This window comes from Bufo gargarizans, chromosome 9 (genome assembly GCF_014858855.1).
Source record: "Bufo gargarizans isolate SCDJY-AF-19 chromosome 9, ASM1485885v1, whole genome shotgun sequence".
NCBI lineage: Eukaryota > Metazoa > Chordata > Amphibia > Anura > Bufonidae > Bufo > Bufo gargarizans.
Genome location: NC_058088.1, coordinates 39,974,671 through 39,986,753, shown reverse-complemented (window position 1 = coordinate 39,986,753; position 12,083 = coordinate 39,974,671).

Here is a 12,083-nt window from a genome sequence, read left to right as displayed (position 1 = left end):
TTTGATTGCAAAACTCCCGAATGAACAGCTGATCTCTTCAGCACCTGACAAATGGGGAGGCGTTGGTTGTCTCCCTAATGTGAAACCTAGCATCATGATGACCATGGTTCCCCTTTGACAGATGGGACCTCACAAAAGCCCTCAGCACTAGATACTTTTTTTTTTTTTTTTTTTTTTCCACCTCAGGACTTTGGGGGAAAGGAGTCATTATCTAAAATGTGACACAGATGTGCCAAATTTGCAAGGTAAGCTAACTCCTAGGTGGACATGTCCTAAAAGTCTAACAAACTGGTGCATCCTTAGACTCAAGTTTATACTATTAGACAGGATTAGTAAATCTCACTGTGCAGTTACACAAGAACGGGAAACACCTATAGCTGATTTTCATTTTTGACAGATTAAAAATTTTTAAATATTTTTTTTACAGTAGTGTAAGGGCTCATGCACATGGCAGAGGCTGCAAAGCTTTTTGGTATGGAGCCGCACATGCTTCATGTTATGTCCTACAGTCTTTCTCAAGTGCCGTATGCATATAGATATCCTCCCTAAAAGCCAGTGATGCTGGGGAGAAGCCTGTACAAAATGGTGCAGAATAATTCTTTTTTTTTTTTAAGTGTTATTTGTGATATTTGTAGACTTTCAATTAGTGTCTTAATGTCAGTCTAATTGTAAACAAAGGCCTTTAAGATGGTGTAAACTTCTAGACCTGCACCAGAATTATCACAGGGGCTCAGGCCAGATGATGAACCTGGTGCTGGGAGAGACACCTTTCTCTGACTCTATCCAAACTATTGTTTAGCTTTATTTCAGTCAGATTTTTATGCCAGAATCGTGGAGCAATTTTGGTGCAAAATGGTGCATCTAAGCCCAGCCTCTTTTCGAGTGTGTCTGCAAAAAAAGTGTAGAAACCCTAGATGTGCCTAAGGACTCATGAACATGAATGTGTGCGGCCTGCAGACAATATACAGGCATCGCTAATGTGCACTCCATATCACGGATACGGACCTATTCATTTGAATGGTTCTGTTCTGTTTTTTTTTTGCAGTGTGGACTGACTCTTGCGGATCGCGGACCCATCTAAGCGAATGTGTGGTCCGCTTCATGGGCATGTTTGTGTGCATGAGCCCTAATAGGCATGCAGCCCTGACTGGCCTGGAGGCTTTTGTTAGGCCTCCACACTGCTTCACTCAAGGGTGGCATAAGGAAACAGGCGAACACACTGAAGCAAATTGAACAATGGCTTTACTGTTCACACATGGGACTGAAAACTAGATGGTTCTCCAAGGAAACAACTGGCTTAGTTACAGAATACTCAAAAAAGGCAAATAACTTGGCAGCTACAGCCTCATATGGAGCGACAGCCTTATGGTCTCTCAATAAGTGCATATCCTTAGCGGGAACAAGTTGGGCATATACATAGTCTCTTTACAGAGGTTGTCTCGTCTCGCCATTACTAAGGTGAGATTATACACAGTCCTGACCTCCAGTCAGCTGTGAAACAGCAGAGCAACCTGGTCCCTGGCACTTGCTGTTTCAGTAGCTCCCATTGTGGTGCATGAGAGCTACGGAAACAGCGTAGCACAGCAATCTATGGCGTGCCCCTAATTAGCATTAGCATAGTTTTCTGTGCTACTCTGTTTCTGTAGCTCTCATGCACCGCAATGGGAGCTACTGAAACAGTGAGGGCTCTGCTGTTTCCTGGCCAGCTGGTGGTCAGGATTGTGTCTCAATCCCCCCCCCCACCCCCTTAAGAGTTATCAGGCTTACTCTGTCCAGCAGGAATAGCACTTAACTTCCTGGGAAATAACACTGCAGTGGTGATTCAACAGGTCATGTTATCAATCACCTTGTGACACACTACATGCACTAAGGTACACCACCCTCTACACAAGCTGGTTGGTCGTTAAATTCTTGACCTGGCCTTCTGTAAAGGCATGAAGGCTAGGCAGTGCAAGTCGGCTACCTCTGCTCCAGACTATATTTCTATACTGTGGGTGTTATTGCTACTCAGACCATCTCCATACCCTGAGGAGGTGCATTAGTTAGTGAGCACCACTCACCTCTACTTGCTAGCTAACTACCACTCAAATTTGCCTTGCTTTCTCCTCCAGTTACAGCATCTCCCAGCAGCATAAGGCACATCAAAGTACATTAGTTGTACATGTCCACATAATGTATCATAAATGGCACATCTAAGCTTGGGAAACTTATAACTGAGGTATCCTGTCACAAAGTATCATAATTTTGCTGGTATGTTATCAACAGTCACACTCAGTCTAACATGGAAGGTACTGCCACCATAACAGGGCCATTGATAGAAATGAACCATAAATGTAAAGGATACATTTTTCTTGTAAGAGGGGTGTGCAGTTATTTCCAATCCTCTTCCACTCTAGTGAGTTCAGTGGCCAGAGTCATCTCTGATTCCAGTCATCGGAGTGGGCAATCAGCAGTACAGATATACCAACCCTTGTGCCTGTGCCATCCAACTGTACATCAGTTTGTGAAATCTATCATTGTACCTTAGCCAGCAGTATTAAATAAAAAGAACAAAAGTATATATTGAATTAATAAATGAGGTCATATAATGAACAATCACTTTTGTTGTGCTTTATTCAGTCCTGTTACCTTTCAAGTGGTGTCCTCCGCTGAAGGCGTGTAAGCCAGGGTTGTGTTTATAGAGTCACTATGCAGCTGCATGACCCAGCTATAACTGAAGTCTTATAAACACTTGCAAGTCCATCAAAAACATTTCTGCACTCCCAACCTTTCACTAAGCACATGAGAGAGGCATTTATAAAGGAGTGAACGAGGCAGCTTTGCTATGAACATGTTCACATAAATTTAGTAATCACTACTTTTTGTGCAATAGCTGCGTTTTTGGTTTGGATCAAGGCTAACTTCAAGAGAGCTGGCTACAATATGGTTAAAGTGAATCTCCACCTTTTTATCACAGTATCATTTCTAGGTCTGTTTGTACCGATTTATTTCTTAATAGTGGTCAATGCTTCACTCTTGCTTTAAATCTGCTGCGTAGCCATATGGATTTTTACTAAAATTCTGGTGCCTGCAGTTGCCACTAGGGGGAGCTTATCAAAAGACAGCATACTCTGTTTATGAGTTATACTTTTTCCCAATATGCAAATGGTACGTTTCTTGCAATTAGGGCTTAACTGTTGCACCCAAGCTCCGCTGATTTCTTTGGTCAGCCCCTACCTTGCTGCTTTGCAACTGCCTGGCCCTGTCAATCAAAGCAGCCAGGAAGGGGCTGGTCATAAAAAGGAAGGAGTGAAGCTTGGGTGCAACAAGAGCAATGGTTATGCCCGCATTGCACCAAACACCTAAATTGCCTATTAGTAAAAAGCTTCATAACTCTGTAATGGAGCCTCAAATCAACAAAAGAAAGCACTATTTAATTCAGGGGAACCACAGCTATTTAATGGTTGGATAGGGAGGTCACTGGTGACAGATTTCCTTAAATGTATAAATTATAAGTTCCTAAAATGCCCTTTTCGTGGTTGCAGATAACCACCATGCTGGTCTTTATTCTATTATCAGTGAAAGTACTATGACCACCATAATGGTATGCTAAGGTATAAATATATACCAGGGATCATCAACCTTCGCACTCCAGCTGTTGTGACGCTACAATTCCCAACAAGCTCCATTCATTTTTGTGAGAATTCTGAGAAGAGCAGAGGAAGTATGCATGCTGGGAGTTGTAGTTTCACAACAGCTGGAGTGCCGGAGGTTGCCTACCCCTAGTATAGACCCTGGGAAAGGTTACAAATGCATACATGGCATCTGCTACCCATAGGGATATATGTTAAAAAAAAATATATATATATATATATATATATATATATATATATATATAGAAGCTGTGCTATTCCTTGCAGCAAATAAAACAGACCTGAGGTAGATGAAGGTCAGACGAACCGGCCAACCATCTATTGTGTATGGGGACCTTCTGATTCTCCCTTAACTTTCGTTCTTACAGAGGTAAGCTGCTGCCAGAAGTGTCTAGCAGCATCCTCTCCCTAGTAAGAACACAAGCTTACTCGGCCAAGCCAATGAGGGAATTGGGAGTGAGAGCTGTTGGCCAAATCTGCGTCCGGCTGACATCTATCTTATGGGATTGGCCAGCCTTATGCACGGGAGAATACTGTAATTCTAAACTAATTCTGCTATATTTTATAATCTCATAGCCAACTGGACGTCTTAATAAAATGTGTGTTGGCTGCAGCTTTGTCTCCTCTCTGCATTCGGGACTCATCAGACTTGGCGAGGCAGAGACTGCATGTATATGGAGGTGTCAGGAGAGATAGCAGTAGGCCGAGTCATCGTTGGGCCTACAGTTGAATGTGTATGGTCAGCCTTTGCAAGAGTGGAAAGCAACTTCTGTAGAAAGAGCGCCCCTGACTCTGAACTACATGGACAGCCCAGTCATTTCAACAAGAACTTTTCGATGCTTCATTTCCCCTGTGGTGGCGTTCCAGAGAAACTGAACAGTGCTAGTGGTAGGCTGGGCAAACGGCAATTCGCTTATTGGCAGTCCCTTTAAAAATAAAAAAAAGAGATTGGCCAAAGCTGACAACTCCTTTAAGGTATGCCTGGGTATTCTAGAATATCTCTTGGAGAACTAAATTGGAAGCCTGTCTCGGACATCTTCTCATTATTTTACTTCTCTACGACGCAACCAGTTCAGAATGTTCCTATTACTGTTTGCTTACTCCTCCACTACTTACACTAGACTTGTTGGGTAACTCTGTAGGCTGCATTAGATGTGATTTACATCCACTCCAGAGTTTGACTTGAGGACATCATTGAAAAACATTGATTTTCCGTTTACATTAATGCACCTGTAGTCACTCAGGAATTTTCACAAATCCTGGCTTCAGGCAGAGGAGTACTTAAAGACAGGATTAAGAAAGCAATTCATTAGATAGCTCGGTCCAAAAAAAGTGGCTGGAAAAATGTGCATGCTGCGAATTACCATGTGTATGAGGACTTTTAATATTCAACATTTAGAACTGTACATGTCTTATGTTAGAAATACAGGGGAAATGACATGATGTTATGAACCCACAGGCATGCTGTGTAATAGTTTTGTTAAAGTTTCAGGTGTACCTTAAATTTATCTGTGGTGGTGTTTTTTTTTTTTTTTTACAGACCCCACAGCATGGCTGGACTCGCGGTGGTAATCATACTTACCTGATCCTGTAAGCTGGGTTCTAGCTCAATCGCTAGCCAGCCAGTCCTGCAGGTCTCCCCACGTCAACCAATGACTGGCCACAGCAGTCACATGACACATGGGTGATGCCTGACCGCTTTTGCCAGTCATTGGCTGCAGTGGTCGCATGACCCATTATCAAACCGGATGTTGACATTGGAAGACCTGGGACCATCAGGGCCGGTGGGGCAGGGGCAACTGACCTGGACAATGAGTAGCTTTTTTGGAAGCGAGTTTGGAGGACCCCCTAATGAATAATTAGGGAATTTTTGGTCTATAATTTTTTTAAAATCCAGTATGTAAAGGGGTTGTTTGCCCCTAGAGACCTTTTTTTTTTTTTTTCCACAGACCCCACAGCATGGCTGGACTCGCGGTAGTAATCATACTTACGTGATCCTGTAAGCTGGGTTCTAGCTCAATCGCTAGCCAGCCAGCCCTGCAGGTCCCAGATCTCCCCACGTCAACCAATGACTGGCCACAGTGGTCAGGTGTCACCCATGTTTCATGTCACTGGGTCATATGACACATGGGTGATGCCTAATCGCTTTTGCCAGTCATTGGCTGCAGTGGACGCATGACCCATTATAAAACCGGATGTTGACATTGGAAGACCTGGGACCAGCAGGGCCAGTGGGGCAGGGGCAACTGACCTGGACAATGAGTAGCTTTTTTGGAAGTGAGTTTGGAGGACCCCCTAATAAATAATTAGGGAATTTTTTTTTCTATAGTTTTTTTCAGCTTAACCTAAAGATTGTCTTCCTCAGCTTGAAATCCCATAGTCACCAGCTATCGCAAATCAACATTGTATTAGGTTTTTACATTTGTCCTTTTTTCCAGAAATCTACATAACATTACAGATATGTTTTATGTCTTCAGCACAGACCATAGAAATACCTTATTTCATCACAACTTGAATGTTTCCAAAATTAGCTCTTTGTCATTGTCCGTATCATAGGGGCTGTTTTAATATGAGTAAGTCGATTTCCCATGCATGCTGCAGTCAAAGGTGAAAACTAAGGAAGTTGTTCAGTCGTATGTGAAAATTTCCCACAAACTTGTAACACGTGCAAAGTGTGAGGCAGGAAAAAATCTCAATGTCTATTCGCCTTCCCATGACCTCTACCAGAAATCATTAAAATGTTTCCTAAAAAGAAAGTGCGAAAGAAAAGTAAAGAATAATAAAATGAAAATACTGTGATATGCATGAGAAAAAAAAAAAGCAAAGAGAACAATTTCCTGCAAAAGGCAGACTGTGTGAATTTCCCAGTGCATATCAGACTGTGAGTGGGCAGATAACTAAGCACTTAATATCCCACAGGTCTGGTCATGTACTGTGTCTGACACAAGCCTCGTCCCTGGATCACTTAATCGGCATATTCAGCTTTTTCTGCCATGTTTCTGTGTATCTTCTGTCATCAAGGGTGGATTTACAAAGACAGAAAATTACACCGTTTGTAAAATGTACTTCTAGTCCAGAATGTTTCAGCAATGGTTATATATGTGTCCCAGAGGAAACCCTATTTACTTACCTCCGATATTGTACTTCAGGTATTTTCTGTTAAAAGGGTTGTCTCATCTGAGACAATGTTGGCATATTGCTAGGATATTGCTATATTGAAAACGCTGTGGGCCAAAGTGGTGGCTGGAGGACTCTGGTCTGACCACCACCACCAAGCACTTTCCCCATAGAAATGAATGGGAGGGCACCGCGCATGACCGGTCATTGCTCCCATTCACTTCTGTGGGCCCGACGGAAATAGCCAAGCTCGACTATTTTCGGGAGCTCCATAGAAATGAATGAAGGGTGGATGCGCACCTCCTCGCAGCGGAGCCGCACCTGCTTTTGGCTCAAAATCACTGATGGAAATCACTGACCAAAACACTGGCTGTGTGAATGAGGCATAATATATAGATTATATAGACCTATGTATTTTCATGGTGAGATTACAAACAAACCCTAGGAAGTTTGATCTGGCATTCTGTTGGTGCAGTGCTACAGCGTCAGTGGTCCCGCGTGGTGCTGCGCCAAATTAGAGTAGGTCCCACTCAAGGAGGCAACCTTGGTGTGGTGAGTGGGCTTATGCATTTTGATCAAAATGTATACCAATGCCTCATGTACAATGAGCAACATAGGAGGCTGTATATTATTTATTATGCTGATGTAAGTGATGTTAATTTTGCTGAGAAGCAGTTATAAAACAATGCATATCATGTGGATGTGCGATCCATGTTTAACCAGAAAACAAATCAAAACCATATATGAAAGCAGAGAGTGAACCAGAACCAGAAATCTCAATGGTCTATCTGCAAGGCAGCTAAAGAACCAAGACTTCAGTCAGTCTAGAACACCAAAACTGGTGCAGTAAGTTATATTTGTGCAAGTATTATTTTTTAGATGTCATCTTAGATCCTGACACTATTGGGCTGTGCTGGTTGTCACAATCCATGCAACCAAGTGCAGAACCAATTTAAAGTAGACCTAAATGACAATGAGTTAGCCAGGTAGAACTACAGACAGGTAAGACCTTCACAACATACAAGAATATAACAACAGCCAAGCATTTTCTTGATAGTTTCTAAAAGTAGCATTTGGGAGGGACCACCAAGCAACAGGACACCGCAGGAAAGGTTATGGATGTATATTGTACACTTGATGGTCACTTTAAGTTGTATAAACCCTCAAGACTGATGGTTAGACCCAGCCAAGATAAAGTTGGTGTTCAATGCCTCATCAAAATGTCTTACTGTACACTAAATTGTGTCGAGGAAGTGAACTTTCATCTTATCTTGAAATGAAGCAAATGAAACCTTTGTTTTCTTCGTGGTCCCTCCCTGACCTTCACTTAGGCTGTGGTCAAGATTGTGATTAGCGAACTAATGAACAGCATCTGCTTTCAGTCTGTTACTTCCTGCTTCCTTAGCCTTTCAAACTTTTGATAATAATGGAAACAGATTAGAATTCTAAAAAGGCTGATTCTGGAAAATAATTATTTGATATTTACTAGGTGAAAAGTAAAACTATGCAGGCTTTCATACCCATTGCTACTTGACAGGTGCAATTTCTCTTCTAAATGTGTTGCATGCTTTAGCCCCAAAAAGCAATCTCGTTGGTGGCTTTATTTAAGAATAAAAAAAAGTGAGCTTGCTGTAGACAAAAAGTGTGGTATTCGGGGCAATTACTACAGAAACACAGACATAAAGGAACAGCAAATTTTTAATATCAAGATCACAAAGGTGTGGGGAGCGGTGGTGACACGGGAACAAGTAAAAAAAATTCCTATGTGGCATTATTTAACTTTTTTAGAGCATGAAACCTGGAATTATTATTTACTGAAAGCCAATACTGATATGTGGTAATGAAAAAATGAAGTATGAAGGGACATTGGTTATCTCATGACAATGGAACAAGGGCTGGCAACAAATGAACCAATAGCTCTTTAAGTAGATATGTGTTATGAAGGAAAACTTGGTAATTCTAAAGATCTAGTGATTTTTGTCAAGAATGGGTCTCGTGGGGTGCTCCCACCTACCAAAAGTGGTCGTAGGAAGGACAAACGGTGAAATGGCAACAGGGGCATGGATGCTAAAGGACCATTGATGGAGAGTGAAGGGTAGCCCATGTGAGCCAACCACACAGAAGGGCTACCATAGCTGTAAACCAGTCAAGGTGCCCATGCTGACCCCTGTGCACTACCAAAGATGCCTACAATGGACATGTGACCATCCAAACTCGACCATACCATAGAGAACTGGAAGAAGGTGGCCTGTTCTGATGAATCATGTTTTATTTTATCTACCGTGGATGGCTGATATGATATGACTTAGTATTTACGTGTGAAAGGGCCTCTTACATTTAGCTGGCAGAGGTTAGCTATCTGTAAGAGACTGTTCCTGCAAGAAGAGTTATAAGAGCCTCTTATGTACTCCAATGGCATTACTATACATTAAAAGTGCCTTCTAATATAGGTGCCTCTTGTGCTTCCAACCAGCTCTAAACCGTTGAGGACTAAAGGTGTCCTGTGGTATTTGGCACCAAGACATTAGGAGCAGGTCCATGTGAGGTGGGACTTCCATGCATCAGACTTATTTTCCCAACACATTTCACAGATGCTTAACTGGATTTGGAAGCCAAGCCCATATATTAAATGGAATCTATCACCTCCACCAAAGCCAGAATAGGCATTGTATAGTGTAAATGGTGCTTTGTATTGTGTAAGAGTCCGATTATGTAATTTTTAGCTTCATACCCACTTGGATTCAGATACTGAGCACTAGTGTTGAGTGGAGCGAAGCATTCAAAGCAGAATTTGGTTTGAAGTTTTGGAAAACATCGATTCGCAATGAATCTGAATTTCCTCGCGCTTCGTGGTAACGAATCAGTTTTCCCTAAAATGGCAGCTGCACATGTTACAAAGTGAAAGTAACATGAGATCCCCCATAATAAAGCCAGCCAATCCACAGGTAGCCATCCCCTGTCACAGCCCTATAAAACCCTCCGCCTTTGTCCTGTGAGATGAGCATTGGGAGAGACATGGCAAGCGCTCATGCGCTAAGGACAATGTTGCTTAAAATTATTAATAGAAGAATATTGGAGAGGGAGAGTCCAGAGAAACTTATGCTGCGTCAGTTTTATTTATTTATTCCTACATTTACTTATTCCTACATCAGCCATAAATGTAATTCTGTCACAAACCAGCGGGTGTGAACCGACTGTCACGTGACCAACCTCTTCTAAAAGTATTATCTAAGTGAACCTCTCATTCTTCACAATACCCCTGATAGTGGGGATAGACTTTCCAGAGGGGAACACATGGTGCTCTTGAGGTGGATTGGTACATGAAGCAGCTGTTCCAGGGGGTACCAGAGCAGGGTAGTCAACAAGCTGAGTCATAACCAGGAGCGACAGTTCAGGACAGAGGATGAGGCAGAGGTGTAATCGTACAAGCAATGGGTCAGGGCAGGTGGCATAGATATAGGTCAGTCAATCCGGATCAGCAACAGGAGAGTCGAAATTAAGCAATTAAGGATCAGCCAGGAAGCGGAATCCAGAAGAGAAGCACAGGTCAAGAATACAGGAACTCAAGCACAGACAAATGCAACCTTTGCAGGACACAAGAACCTTTGGCGCTTCCCCCTGGGAAGGGGGCTGGACCACTTAAATAGGTGAAGGATGGCTGTGATTGGTCGCACAGGTCACATGTGCAAAACCCTCAAATAATAGGAAGTGACATGTGCCGGCCCTTAACGAGGTGCTACAAGAAACAGGCTGGAATGTATGTTGTGTCCAGGGCTAGAAGGAAACCATTAAGCGAATTCCAGGAAGGAGGCTGTCTGTAAGGACAGAGCACAGGACCGCAGCGGTGAATGAGAAGACACTGGCAGCTGACCACTGCTGTTACCTGCCCTGCAATGCAGCCAGACGTGGACAATGATGGAGGCAGCCAGTGAGGACAGTGCTTGCCCGAGCACAGAGCCAGAGACCATGGTGGTGAGTAGGGAAACATCAGCAGTGAGCAACCACTGTTACAAATTCAATACCAATAAGATGGAAGCCTTTATTATTGTCTGTATCCAGTCTGTACCCCTTAGGTGGGGGAGCAGGTCTTAATGATGACCATCCTCATCTTTTGCTGGCTTTACTTCTTCCAAATCATCCTTCAAAGTTTCCATGTCCTAGAAAAGTCAGCAAGATGCAGAGAGAGGAGGAGCTGGATGTTCCTAATGACATATTCTCATCGATATTAGATGATGTGGAAAAGTAGGAAAAGCAGATGGCAGAAGAAGGGTTCCCATCTGTAGGGTAAGAGAGCACAGGGGTTGCAGAAGTGGGTATGCCAGAGCTGATTCAGTGTTTACTGTCAAATAACTGTCAAATAACGTGCAGAAGATTGCAGGCAAGAACAGCAATAATATGCATATTGTCCCCTCCGCTAATGAGCCAAAAATGCAAGTTAGTATGAAGATAACATTTACATAACCAGACTCAGCGTCAATTACACTATCACTTTGCGCATTAGCGCTTTGACAGCCGGCAATCTGTTTCAGCAGGGAACAGCCTGCCGGATCTCTCTGCATTCTGGCATTGTCAGAAGCTACCGCATCACCGTCTGGACCCATTCACTATAATGGAGACCAGCGGCAATCTAGCCTCCACCTGTCAAATATGCTGAGAATCAGCTGGACGATAACCACTGTTTGCACGGGTTTTCGTCTCGCCAATTCTTGGCATGTTTGCTGGGTTGCGACTACATCTCAGATGTCAGGTAGCATCCGACAGTGCCGGATCCAGACATCTCCAGCAGGCTTCTCCCTGCCAGAACAGCCTGCCGGAGATGTCTAACACAAACGTGAAACAGGCCTTACTCTAGTCTAGGGGGTGTTTAGAAGCTGATAGATTCTCTCAAATCATTCCTGAATGATTTTTGCAATGTCAAAGCATAACAATGCCCAGAGACTACACATTTGAAGAAAAGATGTGGTTGCCACTCCTTTAGCAAGCCACAATCAAGAAGCATATATGGCGCCAGGGGACACATCTTGCGAACTGTGGATCTGATCAAAAAAACATATTAAAATATTCTAGTGGCCTGTGGGAATAATGCCAGATATGCAGATTACATTTCTTAAACTCATGATGAGTCCTCTTTAAGAATGATGGGAAATTATTACTCTTATTTTACACTATCTACTATATAAGTGGGTAATAATTGGCCTTTGGTGATTTGCATTTCTTCCAAACTGGGAATACCCTCACTTATCTGATTCTCTTTTTGTTTCTCTGTAAGGTCATTAATTTTATATTGTGCTGTGCTGTCTACATACATCAGGGCATAAAGTTTTACGTTCTAGA